General features: G+C 48.4%; 1 pseudogene; it reads right to left on the bottom strand.

Annotated features, from left to right (window-relative positions):
* The window catches only part of LOC141027261 (uncharacterized), a 71,032-nt pseudogene extending 54,343 nt beyond the window's left edge, over nucleotides 1-16,689 (bottom strand).
* Between the last annotated feature and the right edge of the window lie 378 nt (nucleotides 16,690-17,067).

Raw genomic sequence — 17,067 nt, 5'->3', positions numbered from 1 at the left:
AGTTCGAGCAACGTCATCGAGCTGAACGTGTGCAGAACTCAGAGGTGCCGTACGTTCGGTGCTTGATTGGTCGGAACGAGAAGAAGTTCGACTACATCAACCGCGTTGTCAAACGTTTCCGCTTCCGGTCTACGAGGGTACGTGGACATACTCTCCCCCTCTTGTTGCTATGCATCTCCTAGGTAGATCTTGCGTGAGCGTAGGAATTTTTTTAAAATTGCATGCTACGTTTCCCAACAATGGCATCCGAGCCAGGTCTATGCGTAGATGATATGCACGAGTAGAACACAAAGAGTTGTGGGCGGTGAACGTCATACTGTTTACCACCAATGTCTTATTTTGATTCGACTGTATCTTTGGATGAAGCAGCCCGGACCAACCTTACATGACCACGACCACGTTCATGAGACTGGTTCCACCGACATACATGCAACTAGTTTTGCATAAAGGTGGCTGGCGGGTGTCTGTTTCTCCTACTTTAGTTGAATCAAATTTGACTGCGGCTGGCCCTTGTTGAAGGTTAAAACAACAAACTTGATAAATCACCATTGTGGTTTTGATGCGTAGGTAAGAACGGTTCTTGCAAGAAGCCCGGAGAAGCCACGTAAAACTTGCAACAACAAAGTGGAGGACGTCTAACTTGTTTTTGCAGGGCATGTTGTGATGTGATATGGTCAAGACATGATGTGATACACATTATTGTATGAGACAATCATGTTTTGTAAAAGTCACTCACCACCGGCAGGAGCCTTATGGTTGTCTCTTTATTGTATGAAATGCAAACGCCATGTAATTGCTTTACTTTATCACTATGCGTTAGCGATAGTTGTAGAAGAAATAGTTGGCGAGATGACCACGACGCTACGATGGAGATCAAGGTGTCACACCAGTGACGATGGAGATCATGACGATGCTTTGGAGATGGAGATCAAAAGCACACGATGATGATGGCCATATCATGTCACATATTTTGATTGCATTTGATGTTTATCTTTTATGCATCTTATTTTGCTTAGTATGGCTGTAGCATTATAAGATGATCCCTTAACTAAAATTTCAAGGTATAAGTGTTCTCCCTGAGTATGCACCATTGCGACAGTTCATAGTGCTGAGACACCACATGATGATTGGGTGTGATAGGCTGTACGTTCACATACAACGGGTGCAAGGCAGTTTTGCACATGCGGAATACTCGGGTTAAACTTGACGAGCCTTGCATGTATAGACATGGCCTTGGAACACTGGAGACCGAAAGGTCGAACGTGAATCATATGGTAGATATGATCAACATAGAGATGTTCACCATTGAGGACTACTCCATCTCACGTGATGATCAGACATGGTTTAGTTGATTTAGATCACGTATCATTTTGATGACTTGAGGGATGTCTATCTAAGTGGGAGTTCTTAAGTAATATGATTAATTGAACTTAATTTATCATGAACTTAGTCCTGATAGTTTTGCATATCTATGTTGTAGATCAATAGCTCGCGATATAGCTCCTATATATTTTTGATATGTTCCTAGAGAAAACTAAGTTGAAAGATGATAGTAGCAATGTGCGGACTGGGTCCGTGATCTGAGGATTATCCTCATTGCTGCATAGAAGAATTATGTCGTTGATGCACCGCTAGGTGACATATCTATTGTAGGAGCAGAAGCAGACGTTATGAACGTTTGACAAGCTCGGTATGATCAGTACTTGATTGTTTAGTGCACCATGCTTAACGGCTTAGAACCGAGACTTCAAAAACATTTTGAACGCCACAGAGCATATGAGATGTTCCAAGAGCTGAAACTGGTATTTCAGACTAATTCACGTGTCGAGAGGTATGAGTCCTCTGACAAGTACTTTGGCTACAAGATGGAGGAGAATAGCTCAGGCAATGAGCATGTGCTAGAATGTCTGGGTACTACAATCGCTTGAATTAAGTGGGAGTTAATCTTCCAAATAAGATAGTGATTGACAGAGTTCTCTAGTCACTATCACCAAGTTACTAGAACTTCGTGATGAACTATAATATGCAAGGGAAGACGAAAATGATTCCCAAGCTCTTTGCGATGCTGAAATAGACGAAGGTAGAAATCAAGAAATAGCATCAAGTGTTGATGGTTAACAAGACCACTAGTTTCAAGAAAAAAGGCAAGGGAAAGAAAGGGAACTTCAAGAAGAATGGCAAGCAAGTTGCCACTCCCGTGAAGAAGCCCAAAGCTAGACCTAAGCCTGAAACTGAGTGCTTCTACTGCAAAGGGAATGGTCACTGGAAGCGGAACTACCCCAAATACTTGGCAGATAAGAAGGATGACAAAGTGAACAAAGGTATATTTGATATACATGTTATTGATGTGTACTTTACTAGTGTTCATAGTAACCCCAGGGTATTTGATACTGGTTCAGTTGCTAAGATTAGTAACTCAAAACGGGAATTGCATAATGAATAGTGACTAGTTAAGGACGAGGTGACGATGTGTGTTGGAGGTAATTCCAAGGTTGATAGGATCACCATCGCACACTCTCTCTACCTTCGGGTTTGGTGTTGGACCTAGATAAATGTTATTTGGTGTTTGCATTGAGCATGAATATGATTGGATCATGTTTATTGCAATACGGTTATTCATTTAAGTCAGAGAATAATTGTTGTTCTGTTTACATGAATAAAACCTTCTATGGTCATACACCCAAGGTGAATGGTTTACTGAATCTCGATCGTAGTAATACACATATTCATAATATTGATGTGCAAAGTTGATAATGATAGTGCAACATAATTGTGGCACTGCTGTTTAGGTCATATTGGTGTAAAACGCATGAAGAAACTCCATGCAGATGGACTTTTGGAATCACTTGATTATGAATCATTTGATACTTGCGAACCATGCCTCATGGGAAAGATGGCTAAAACTCCGTTCTCCAAAACAATGGAGCGAGCTAATGACTTATTGGAAATAATACATACCGATGTATGCGGTCCGATGAGTGTTGAGGCTCATGGTGGGTATCGTTATTTTCTGACCTTCATAGATGATTTGAGAAGGTATGGGTATATCTACTTAATGAAACACAAGTCTGAAACATTTCAAAAGTTCAAAGAATTTCAGAGTGAAGTGGAGAATCATCATAACAAGAAAATAAAGTTTCTACGGTCTGATCGCAGAGGCGAATATTTGAGTTACGAGTTTGGCCTTCATCTAAAACAATGTGGAACAGTTTCACAACTCACGCCACCTGGAACACCACAGCGTAATGGTGTGTTCGAACATCATGACCGTACTTTATTAGATATGGTGCGATCTGTGATGTCTCTTACCAATTTACCACTATCATTTTGGGGTTATGCATTAGAGACAACTGCATTCACATTAAATAGGGCACCATCTAATTCCGTTGAGACGACACCATATGAACTGTGGTTTGGCAAGAAACCTAAGCTGTCGTTTCTTAAAGTTTGGGGTTGCGACACTTATGTCAAAAGGCTTCAACCTGATAAGCTCAAACCCAAATCGAAGAAGTGCGTCTTCATAGGATACCCAAAAGAAACTGTTGGGTACACCTTCTACCACAGATCCGAACGCAAGATCTTTGTTGCTAAGAATGGATCCTTTCTAGAGAAGGAGTTTCTCTCGAAAGAAGTGAGTGGGAGGAAAGTAGAACTTGATGAGGTAATTGTACCTTCTCTTGAATTGGAAAGTAGTACATCAGAGAAAGCCGTTCCTGTGATGCCTACACCAACTAGAGAGGAAGCTAATGATAATGATGATGAAACTTTAGATCTCAAGTTACTACCAAACCTCGTAGGTCAACCAGAGCACGTTCCGCACCAAAGTGGTACGATAATCGTATTCTGGAAGTCATCTCACTAGACCATGACGAACCTACGAATTATGAAGAAGCTATGATGAGCCCAGATTCCGACAAATGGCGTGAGGCCATGAAATCTGAGATAGGATCCATGCATGAGAACAAAGTGTGGACTTTGGGGGACTTGCCAAATGCCCGGCAAGCCATTGAGAATAAATGGATCTTCAAGAGGAAGACGGACGCTGATGGTAGTGTTACTATCTACAAAGCTCGACTTGTCACAAAAATGTTTTCGACAAGTTCAAGGTGTTGACTACGATGAGATTTTCTCACTCGTAGCGATGCTTAAGTCTGCCCGAATCATGTTAGCAATTGCCACATTTTATGAAATCTGGCAAATGGATATCAAAACTGCATTCCTTAATGGATTTCTTAAAGAAAAGTTGTATATGATGCAACCAAAAGGTTTTTTCGAACCTAAATGTGCTAAAAAAGTGTGCAAACTCCAGCGATCCATCTATGGACTGGTGCAAGCATCTCGGAGTAGAAATATACGCTTTGATAAGGTGATCAAAGCATATGGTTTTATACAGACTTATAGTGAAGCATGTATTTACAAGAAAGTGAGTGGGCGCTCTGTAGCATTTCTGACATTATATGTGGATGACATATTATTGATTGGAAATGATATATAATTTCTGGATAGCATAAAAGGATACTTGAATAAAGAATTTTTAAATGAAAGACCTCAGTGAAGCTACTTATATATTGGGCATCAAGATCTATAGGGATATATCGAGACGCTTAATAGGACTTTCACAAAGCACATACCTTGACAAGATTTTGAAGAAGTTCAATATGGATTAGTCAAAGGAGTTCTTGCCTGTATTGTAAGGTGTGAAGTTGAGTGAGACTCAAAGCTCGACCACGACATAAGATAGAGAGAGAATGAAATTCATTCCCTATGCCTTAGCCATAGGTTCTATAAAGTATGACATGCTGTGTACCAGGCCTATTGTGTACCTTGCCATGAGTTTGGCAAGGGCGTACAATAGTGATCCAGGAGTAGATCACTGACAGCGGTCAAAATTATCCTTAGAGGACTAAGGAAATATTTCTCGGTTCTGGAGGTAATAAAGAGTTTGTCATAAAGAGTTACGTCGATGTAAGCTTTGACACCGATCTGGATGACTCTAAGTCTCAATCTGGAAACATATTAGAAGTGGGAGCAATAAGCTAGAGTAGCTCCATGCAGAGCATTGTAAGCATGGAAATTGCAAAATACATACGGATCTGAATGTGGCAGACCCGTTGACTAAAACTTCTCTCACAAGGAAAACATGATCACACCTTAGTACTCTTTGGGTGTTAATCACATAGAAATGTGAACTAGATTATTGAACCTAGTAAACCCTTTGGGTGTTGGTCACATGGCGATGTGAACTATGGGTGTTAATCACATAAAGATGTGAACTATTGGTGTTAAATCACATGGCGATGTGAACTAGATTATTTACTCTAGTGCAAGTGGGAGACTCAAGGAAATATGCCCTAGAGGAAATAATAAAGTTGTTATTTTATATTTCCTTATATCATGATAAATGTTTATTATTCATGCTAGAATTGTATTAACCGGAAACTTGATGCATGTGTGGATACATAGACAAAACACCATGTCCCTAGTAAGCCTCTACTAGACTAGCTCGTTAATCAAAGATGGTTAAGTTTCGTAACCATAGACATGTGTTGTCATTTGATGAACGATATCACATCATTAGGAGAATGACATGATGGACAAGACCCATCTGTTAGCTTAGCATATCGGTCGTTCAGTTTTATTGCTATTGCTTTCTTCATGCCAAATACATATTCCTTCGACTATGAGATTAAGCAACTCCCGGATACCGGAGGAATACCTTGTGTGCTATCAAACGTCACAACGTAACTAGGTGATTATACAGATGCTCTATAGGTATCTCCGAAGGTGTTTGTTGGTTTGGCATAGATCAAGATTACGATTTGTCATCCGAGTATCGGAGAGGTATCTCTGGGCCCTCTCGGTAATACACATCATAAGAAGCCGTGCAAGCAATGTGACTAGTGAGTTAGTTGCAAGATGATGTATTACGAAACGAGTAAAGAGACTTGCCGGTAATGAGATTGAACTAGGTATGAAGATACCGACGATCAAATCCCGGGCAAGTAACATACCGATGACAAAGGGAAAACGTATGTTGTCATAACAGTTCGACCGATAAAGATCTTCGTAGAATATGTAGGAACCAATATGAGCATCCAGGTTCCGCTATTGGTTATTGACCGGAGAGGTGTCTCATTCATGTCTACATAGTTCTCGAACCCGTAGGGTCCGCACGCTTAACGTTCGATGATGATTTTGTATTATATGAATTATGTGATTTGGTGACCGAATGTTGTTCGGAGTCCCGGATGAGATCACAGACATGACGAGGAGTCTCAAAATGTTCGAGAAGTAAAGATTGATATATAGGACGATAGTATTCGGACACCGGAAGTGTTCTGGAGAGTACCAGGTACATATCGGGTCACCGGAAGGGGTTCCGGGCACCCCCGGCAAAGATATGGGCCTAATGGGCCAAGAGGGGAAACGCAGCAGCCAGCATGGGCTGCTGCACCTCCCATATGGGCCACACCTAAGGGAAAGAGAAAGAGGGGAAGAGAGAAGGAAGGGGAGGGATTCGGCCTCCCCCTTCCTTCCCTCCTCCCTCCTCTTTCCTTCCCCCTCCGGTGGATATGGTAAGGGGGGGGGCGAATTGGACAAGTCCCCCAAGTAGGACTCCTCCTGCTTGCGGCGCCCCTTGGATATCCCCCTCCCCCTCCCACCTATATATACGTGGGGAGGGGGCGCCTAGAACACACAACAACAATTGTTAGCCGTGTGCTGCGCCCCCCTCCACAGTTTACGACTCCGGTCATATCTTCGTAGTGCTTAGGCGAAGCCCTGCGCGGATCACTTCACCATCACCGTCACCATGCCGTCGTGCTGATGGAACCCTCCCTCGACACTTTGCTGGATCAAGAGTTCGAGGGACGCCATCGAGCTGAACGTGTGCAGAACTCGGAGGTGCCGTACGTTCGGTGCTTGATTGGTCGGAACAGAAGAAGTTCGACTACATCAACCGCGTTGTCCAACACTTCTGCTTTTGGTCTACGAGGGTACATGGACACACTCTCCCCCTCTCATTTCTATGCATCTCCTAGATAGATCTTGCGTGCGCGTAGGAATTTTTTTGAAATTGCATGCTACTTTTCCCAACATCATCCACCAAAGCTCATCTGGAAGACTGCTGGAGGGGAGGCGAAGGCACCAAGGGAACATCCCTCCCCAGCTATCACCCAAAGAGACTGGTGCTGATGGTGCCGGGGAGGGAGGGGAAGAGCAAAAAGATGAGGTGACAGGTTGCCAGTAGGAGACGAAGGCGTCAACGCCATCATACTCCGTCCCGACGCCCTGCCACCCGCCTTCTCTGTCTTCCCTCGTTTTCTCTCCATCACCACTGCTCCGGAAAAACGCCAGGCCCCAGCCCGACGACTTCCCCGGAGGAGCAGCCAAGAGCCAAGACGACCAGGGGGCTCGGGGCATGCCACTCCCCACCTTGGCAGGCAGGAAGGCGCGCCTCCCTTCAACATCAGCCCCAGATCCACCGGAAGGGGCAGTGCTGGGATTACCAACGACCCCCAGCCCTGCCTCCCGAGCGAGCATCGGAGGCGCCAAGAACCTGGTCGCCAAGCCTACAATCGGCAGCAGGCCAAGGCAGGATGCCGCATTACCTGACGGACTACCAACTGTGGCAGAAGAGACAAGGATTTCCCCGCAATGGGGAAGCTTGATATCTCCCACACGACGGACGACTTGTCCGCCGCGTCTTCTCCGGGCTTGGACCAGACTCACTCCCCAAGCATCAGCACGAGCATTGGGTGCCGCCAACCTCAAGCTACTGCCTGGGGCCTGGCCCCAGGCCCTTCTCTTCAGCATAACCAGCAGAAAGCAGAGGATGGAGGAGAAAGGATGCGAGGATGAATGCCTCCTGTCGGTGTCAAAACTGGTGGATCTCAGGTAGGGGGTCCCGAACTGTGCGTCTAAGGTCGATGGTAACAGGAGACGTGGGACACAATGTTTACCCAGGTTCGGGCCCTCTCTATGGAGGTAATACCCTACTTCCTGCTTAATTGATCTTGATGAATATGAGTATTACAAGAGTTGATCTACCCCGAGATCGTAATGGCTAAAACCCTAAAAGTCTAGCCTGTATGACTATGAGTATGATTCTCGTCCCTATGGAATAAGCCCTCTGGTTTATATAGACACTGGAGGGGACTAGGGTTATACAAAGTCAGTTACAGAGAAAGGAATCTTTTCATATCAGGACACCAAGCTTGCCTTCCATGCCAAGGAGAGTCCCATCCAGACATGGGAGATTGTCTTCGGTCTTGTATCTTTATAGCCCATCAGTCCGGCCCACGTACCATAGTCCGGACGCCCGAGGACCCCCTAATCCAGGACTCCCTCAGTAGCCCCTGAACCAGGCTTCAATGACGAGGTGTCCGGCGCGCAAATTGTCTTCGGCATTGCAAGGCGGGTTCCTTCTCCGAATACTCCAACACAGTCTTCGGACGCAACGAACATGTCCGGCTCTGCAAAACAAATTCCACACACAACCGCAGAGAGTATAATATTTCATGAGTCCAATCCGCTGACAACTTTTGGTAATGTGACACCACGTCATCAGCCGGTCATTATTTCGAACTGTTTTTCGGCCTGCCGCTTCGAGATGCGGTCTGATTGGCACGTCTTGTCAAAGCAAAGATCGTGTCCCCTTATTGCGGGATTCTCATCAATACGGGTGTGGGTAATCCAACCGTGCCGTTTGCACTGCCGTTGGGAATAGGCGAGTTTTAAGGCGAATTGGGAGGCGCTTGATATTCACTACCTTTATAAGGAGATAAGGATTCCCTTCTTTCACCCACACCTTCTCTCTCTCTCTGCCCTCCCATTCTCGAGCTCCAGCGCCGAAGTCCTCATCTTTTCCGCCTCAAGAAAGCACTCGACCATGTCCAGATCTGGAGCGCAAGGCAAGTGGATGGCCTCCTCCGTCAAGGAGAAGGACATCACCAAGCTTCGGGAGGCTGGGTACCTGGCGAAAGAAATCGCCCACCGGCTTCCGGCCAAGGGGCAAATCGTCCCCACCCCAAAGCCCAATGAGAGGGTGGTGTTCATCCCCCATTTCGTCACGGGTTAGGGTTTCCTCTCCACCCTTTCGTCTATGGACTCATGTTCTATTACGGGCTAGATTTCCATGATCTAGCCCCAAACTCCTTCCTCAACATCTCGGCATTCATTGTCGCGTGCGAGGCCTTCCTCCGCATTCCACTCCACTTCGGACTGTGGCTTAAGATCTTCAACATGAAGCCGAAGGTGGTGGACGGCCAACACGCAGATTGCGGAGGTGCCATGGTGAGCAAGATGCCCAATGTCACATGGCCCAAAGGTACTTTTGTGGAGACGGTCAAAGAGTGGCAGAAACTATGGCTCTATATCACAGAGCCCCGCGATGCCACCTGGGTCGCGGCTCCTGAATTCAAGTCCGGAGCTCCAATGTGGCTCACCTCCTAGCTAGAGAAGGGACTGAATTGGTCTTCATCGGACGAGCTGATAGCGCTGCAGACGCGCATCCAGAGCATGGTGGACAAGAACATTAAGCTCGTCAATGTGATCCAGGTGAGGCTAGTTCGCCGGATCCTTCCATGCCAGAGCCAGACTTGCCATTTATGGGAGTTCAATCCGGCCAAGCACCAGACCTTGCAACAGTTCTTCGGAACCACACACGAGGATATCTGGAAGTTGCTCTTCAAGGGCAACGAGACGCTGCCGGAGATAACCGAGGACCGTGGGCACGCCCTTGCCCGTTCCGCCAATGCGGTAAGTATTTCACGCTTCAAGGCACACACTTTACATGCTTAGCCGAGGAAGATATCTAAACCTCACTATTTATTTTTTCAGGTATGGATAGAGAAAGCAGAGCGGATTAAGTTTCCGGCTCCGCTACCCGAGGAACCAGCCATCCCGCTTCTGACGATGATGCTGGTCCCGGTGCCTTACCAGGTGAGGGAGTCCTGGACTAAGGGGTCCTTGGGCGTCCGGCCTGTTAGCCATGGGCCGGACTGATGGGCTGTGATGATACAAAGACCGAAGACTTTACCCTGTCCGGATGGGACTCTCCTTGGCGTGGAAGGCAAGCTTGGCGATCAAACATGTAGATTCCCTTCTTTGTAACCGACCCTGTGTAACCCTAGATCCTCCTGGTGTCTATATAAACCGGAGGACTTAGTCCGGAGGGGAGATATTCATTACCATAGTCATACAAGCTAGACCTCTAGGGTTTAGCCCTTACGATCTCGTGGTAGATGAACTCTTGTAATACTCATATTCATCAAGATCAATCAAGCAGGAAGTAGGGTATTACCTCCATAGAGAGGGCCCGAACCTGGGTAAACATCGTGACCCCTGTCTCCTGTTACCATCGACCTTAGACGCACAGTTCGGGACCCCCTACCCGAGATCCGCCGGTTTTGACACCGACATTGGTGCTTTCATTGAGAGTTCCACTGTCCCGTCCCCAAAAGGTTTGATGACCCCTTCAATCGACAACAATGACGCTGTCCAAGGAGACACTTTCCTCCCCGGACAGATCTTCGTGTTCGGTGGCTTCGCACTGCGGGCCAACTCGTTCGGCCATCTGGAGCAGATCGATAGATACGCCCCTGGCCATCAGGTCAGATTCGGGAGCTTGAACTACGTCGTGGACATACATGGAGATTTGATCTTCGCCGGATTCGGGACCACAGTGACCGCTCCTGGTCACCTCGATGAACATGACCTAAATCTGTCATCGGACCGCATGCAGGAGATAGCTCCTGTAATTGCTCTGGCCTTAGATCCGGAGCACACCGCGCCATCCAAGGACGGGAGGCTCAACCCCACCACGGAGGCCACAGATTCCCCGGCGTTGGAGCCGCACATAGACTTAACCTCAAACGATATTTGTGTCACCGGAACTCCGGACTCGTCTCTGGTTATAAGTTCCGAACCATGTGAGTCCGCGGATGCCAAACTTCATCGCTTGTCGATCTTTGAATTCAGCGACGTAGACATCTTCCAGCACTCGCCCTTGGGCGATGTGCTAAAGTCATTAAAGAACTTGTCCTTGGCGGGGGGCTCACAGCCGAACTATGTCCTGTTCGAACTAGGGGTTGACGATGGAGAATTTTGCTTCCCACCCGCCACCCACTTCATAGCCATGGTCGAGGATTTAACCGACACGCTTGATTACGGCTTCGAAGACATCGACGGTATGGACGACGATGCCGATGAGGAGCAAAAAAAAAATCCGCCATTTACTGGACGCTGGACGGCCACTTCTTTGTACGACGTGTACATGGTGGATACACCCAAAACAACCAACGACAATGACAAAGAAAATCTAGTTGAGAATAAACCTCCTGAGACACAGCAAAAACGCCGGTGTCCTTGGCGCCGCTCTAAGTCACGTCATTCAAAAGACAGCAATATTGGCACCAGAGAAAATAATACTCCGGACGATGCCGAAAAGAATGAAGACCCTGCTGAAGTAACATCCGAACAGGAGGAGCAAGAAAACGGGCAAGCTAGCCCCAACGAACAGGCTAGGCCCAACGACTCAGAGGATGGTAGTTATCGTCCGCTCTCCGAGGATGAGGAAAGCCTCAGCAACGAAGATTTCATCGTGCCTGAGGAACCTCTCGAGCAGGAGCGCTTCAAGCGACAGCTAATACCCACCGCAGGAGCCTGAAAAAGAAGGAGCAGCAGCTTCAAGCTGACCAAGATCTACTCGTCGACAGGTGGACTGATGTTCTGGCAGCCGAAGAATACGATCTCAGACGCCCAGCCAAGAGTTACCCGAAGCGAAGTTTGCTACCTCAGTTCGATGAAGAGGCGCCGGAGCCCATACCTCCCTCGCGTAATACGGCCGATCGACCACTACGTGGTCGGGACAGTGCGGCGGACCGACCACCATGTGGTCGGGATAGAGCGACAACTCAGGCCGAACAGCAGCCTGCCCCACCACCACATAAAAATAGAGACAAAATAGTTCGGGGTCATACATAAGACCTTCGGCAGACCCTGGATAGTAGAGCAGGATATACCCGATCGATTTACGGATCGCGAGGACGTTCCTCGACACGTGATGATGGCTACCTATTCGGACGTGACAAACCTAGTCACGCCCGGGCCGACAACCGCGGACGGACTCCATCGGAGCTATGTCGCGATGCGGCCAGGTATAGAGGCGCCGCACACCCTCTTTTCTTCACTGATGAAGTAATGGATAACGAATTCCCCGAAGGTTTCAAACCCGTGAATATTGAATCATACGACAGGACAACTGATCCCGCGGTATGGATTGAGGACTTTATCCTCCACATCCACATGGCCCGCGGAGATGACCTCCACGCTATCAAATACCTCCCACTAAAGCTTAAAGGACCAGCTCGGCACTAGTTAAACAACCTGCCTGAAAATTCGATCGGTAGCTGGGAGGACTTGGAAGAAGCCTTCCTCGACAACTTCCAAGGTACATATGTCCGGCCACCAGACGCCGATGACTTAAGCCACATAGTTCAACAACCTAGAGACTCAGCCAGGAAATTCTGGACTAGGTTCCTAACCAAAAAGAACCAAATCATCGACTGTCCGGATGCCGAAGCCCTAGCGGCGTTTAAACATAGCATCCGCGACGAATGGCTCCTCCGCCACCTCAGCCAAGAAAAGCCAAAATCTATGGCAGCCCTTACGGCACTCATGACCCGCTTTTGCGCGGGTGAGGATAGTTGGCTGGCTCGTAGTAAAAACACAGCCAGCGAGGCAGGCCCCTCCGAGGTCAAAAACTGCAACGGCAAGCGACGTAACAGACACAAACGCCGAAGCAATGGTGATAATAGCGACGACTCTACAGTCAACGCCGGATTCAGCGGCTCCAAGTCCAGCCAGCAGAAGAAACCGTACAAAAGAAACAATCAGGGACCATCGAGCCTGGACCGCATACTCGATCGCCCATGCCAGATACATGGCACTCCGGACAAACCATCCAATCATACCAACAGAGATTGTTGTGTTTTTAAATAGGCTGGCAAATTAAACGCCGAGAACAGAGAAAAGGGATCACAAAGCGAGGACGACGATGAGGAGCCCCGGCAACCGAACACAGGGGGACAAAAGAAGTTTCCCCCTCAAGTCAAAATAGTGAACATGATATATGCTACACACATCCCCAAAAGGGAGCGCAACCGTGCACTAAGGGACGTCTACGTGATAGAGCCAGTCGCCCCAAAATTCAATCCATGGTCGTCATTCCCGATCACCTTTGATCATCGGGATCATCCGGCGAGTATCCGTCATGGCGGTTCAGCCCACTTGTCCTCGACCCAATCATTGATGGATTTCACCTGACCCGTGTCCTTATGGACGGAGGTAGCAGCCTCAATCTGCTCTATCAGAATACATTGCGAAAAATGGGCATTAATCCATCACGGATCAAGCCCACAAAGACTACCTTCAAAGGAGTCATACCAGGTGTAGAGGCCCGCTGTACGGGCTCAATCACTCTAGAGGTTGTCTTCGGATCTCCGGACAATTTCCGAAGCGAGGAGTTAATCTTCGACATCGTCCCCTTTTGCAGCGGCTATCACGCACTGCTCGGACGGACCGCATTCGCTCGATTCAACGCAGTGCCACACTATGCTTATCTCAAGCTCAAGATGCCCGGTCCACGTGGCATCATAACGGTCAACGGAAATACGGAACGCTCCCTCCGTACAGAAGAGCACATAGCTGCCTTAGCAGCAGAAGCACAGAGCGGCCTTCTCAAGCAGAACCTTAATGTGGCTGCCGAGCCCACGGACACTATTAAAAGGGTTCGAACTACCCTGCAGCAGGATAGCTCGGCTCGTCAGGAGCTAGACTAGCAGTTTGGCCTCCGTCTCAGTCCTGTTCGAGTGGTGGCATTTGCACCGCACGTACATAACTACGCACTCAAAATTCCATGGGCATCGACGGAGGCATAGCTAGCTTGTGATCCACAGCACGGTACAACCGGCAACGAATACACACATACTTTCACTTTTATTTGTTTCCTTTTCAGGTTTCAATCCCACAGGCCCCATCTGACGGCCTGATCACTGGTCCTCTTGAAGGATAAACAAACCAAAACGGCAAGAAACACAGACGTATGGGCGATTTTCAAGGTGGTTCCGTTGACGATCACTCTACCTATTTTTCAGGACCCACATGCAGCTCTCCTTTTGGTTTTTGGCATGTTAAATAGCCTGTTGCTTATCGCACTACTTGTATCAATGCGCCTTGACGTAATAATCAAATTACAATGGAAAACGGTTCGCGGCCCGAGCTTTAGGGCCCCAACTTATCACCTCTGCACCCTTTCTATTTTCTTTTCTTCTTTTTTCTCTTTCTCTCTTGTGGGAAACCTTATCAGTTAGCACCCGTACACTTTGGTACGTTTCTTATTTGCCAGGGGCTTCATAGCACCCCGCACTACGGCAACAAAAGTCCGAACACTTTTTATAGTATAGTTCGGCACCCCGAATTTAGCACTATATGCATTGGCTCCGAATCATGCCTTTGGTCAATAGTTGGGTTGCCTGGCTCCTGTGATTGCTACCTTACGTTCTGCTATATCGGCTAAGGTAGTAAAGGGAGAACTACTGCGATTGTGCCTTGGTTTATCCAAAGGAGCACCTCAGTAGAGAAAGCCGAAAACTGACTGTCATGATGCGGCGAGAGCCGGTCCGCTCTTTGGAGGTTGCAAATTGTTGGAGATTTCTTCCGCATTATGAGAAGGATCGGTTCTTCCGAATCAGACGCTTATAGCACTCTAGTTCGGATACTAGGGGCTGCGCCAATATTTTTATAGTCAAACTCCTATGGCTAAGTGAGACGTTAAAGCCGCATAGTCTAATTGCCTGGTTCGTTGCGCTAAACAACTCCTTCAAGGACCATATAATTGGATCAAGATTGTTTAGATTCCATCCCGAACACCTCCGTACTACCTACGTGGGGGCAGAAGCCGACGACTGGCCAACCCTCAGATTTCATACAACACGGCCGCAGAGGAGGTAAAATTTAAAACATAACAAGCATTATATTACAAACCGACTTTGCTTTATCATACAAGGTAGAAGCAACTCGAATACATTCATTCAAAGATAATGTTCTACGAACACTGCGTCGCTACAGTACGAGACCCCTCCAGGACATCTCCAAAATACCGCTCGGGTATACGGTGCTCCTTGCCCGCGGGCGGCCGCTCGGTCATAAGCTTGATGGTGTCCATCTTCGCCCACCAGACCTTGACGCGGGCAAAGGCCATCCGCGCACCCTCGATGCAGACGGACCACTTGACGGCATCCAGCCGAGGACAGACATCCACCAGCCGCTTCACGAGGCCGAAGTAACTGTTGGGTATAGCTTTGGCTGGCCACAGCTAGATTATTAAATCCTTCATGGCCAGTTCAGCCACCCTATGCAGCTCGACCAGCTGTTTTGGCTGATCGCTGAAGGGCACCGGATGTTCTGGCGGAAGATATTGCGACCAGAACAACTTCTCCGAGGAGCTCCCTTCTTCGGCTCGGAAGAACTCTGTGGTGTCGGACACACTGCGTGGCAGATCAGCAAAAGCCCCTGGAGAACTCCGAATCCGGGTTAGTAAAAGATACTTCCTCTTCACATACTTGATTTGCATACTAAATGCCTTACCCTCCGCGATCTTCTTGGCCTCCTGGATCTCCCGGAGGGCTCCCTGGGCCTCATTCCGGGCCGTCTCCACGCTCTGACGAGCCTTGGCGAGTCCGGTCTCTCGAGCCGACGCATCGCGCTCCAAGGTCTCGCACTTCCTCATAGCGTCCTGGAGCTCTTGTTGGACCTCGTTGACCCGGTCCTTGAGCTTCTTAAGGGCGGCCTGCTCCTTGACAGCCTTCCCCTCGGCTTCGGCCATGACCTTTTTTCAGGGCCTCGACCTCGGTCGTAGCTTCTATACATATCATGACACTTCGGTCATTATACATCATTTTACTCTTTTCGAATATATAACGGGTTATTACATACCTTATTTTTCTTGGAGCTGCCTCCTCACCTGGCCGAGCTCCTCCTCGGCCTGCTCCAGTCTCTGCTTCAGTCTGGGGACTTTGGCAGTATGCGAGGCTGCGGCCAATAGCGACGCCTGTGTATTCATTTCAGACAAATTTAGTTAGTTTCCTGCAATAAGGGATTGATCCCCTGTCCGGCTTTTTCTTTCCGAATACCGGACAGTGTCTCAGGGGCTACTGTCTATATTGGGATTTTCTCTTTTCGCGTCACTTGCCTCAAAACCTATCAGCAGGCTGCTGCAGGCTTCGGTTAGTCCGCTCTTGGTGGACTGAACCCTTTCAATTACCGTGCCCATAAGAACACAATGCTCATCCACAATAGAAGCGCCTCGCAGCGCTTCCAGCAAATTATCCGGTGTTGGACAGGAGTCACCGGCGGAATAGGCATACCCGCTTCTTTCGAAGGAGGTTGCGCGCCGGATTCGGGAGCCGTGTCGGTCTCCGGAATCGAATCTGGCCGAGGGCCAAATTGAATACGGCCCTCATCACCATTCTCCATGGGGATCGGCTCCCCCTGGTCTCCGGCGACAGAGGCTTCGCCTTCTGGCACCTCCTGAGCCTCTCCCCGGCCTGGGAAGGTCCTTCGGGACAGCACCTCTGCGTCGTCCTTGACCTTGGGGGAGTGAGCGGTCGGCGGTGACTTGCTGGCCATCGCCTTTGAATCCAACGAACCTCGTGACGAGGATCGCTGGGAGCTGTCGTGGGCCGGACTACAACAACATAACTAATTATGTCAATACAACGAAGAGGAGAGGCTAGATTCATGGGTATGTATGAGTCTTAGCACTTACGATGCAGCCCGAGGCTTAGTGCAGGGGCGTCGCTCCGGACTGCTGTCGACGTCTCACGCGGGGTTATCCGCGAGGGAGCCCTTCCCCTTTTTGGACGTCTCCGCCTCCAGGTTTGTGGAGGCCGCCCTCTTCTTCTTTCCCTCATCAGGGGGAGGGTTGTTCTCCTCCTCCTCCTCCTCGTCGTTGTCCTCGGCGGCGGAGGAAAGGGTTACTTCGTCTTCGGACGTCACGTCCGAAGC

The sequence above is a fragment of the Aegilops tauschii genome, chromosome 7 (assembly GCF_002575655.3).
Source record: "Aegilops tauschii subsp. strangulata cultivar AL8/78 chromosome 7, Aet v6.0, whole genome shotgun sequence".
In the NCBI taxonomy this organism is placed as follows: Eukaryota; Viridiplantae; Streptophyta; class Magnoliopsida; order Poales; family Poaceae; genus Aegilops; species Aegilops tauschii.
Note: the sequence above shows the minus strand (reverse complement) of the source record. Positions and strands in the feature narration are given on the sequence as shown.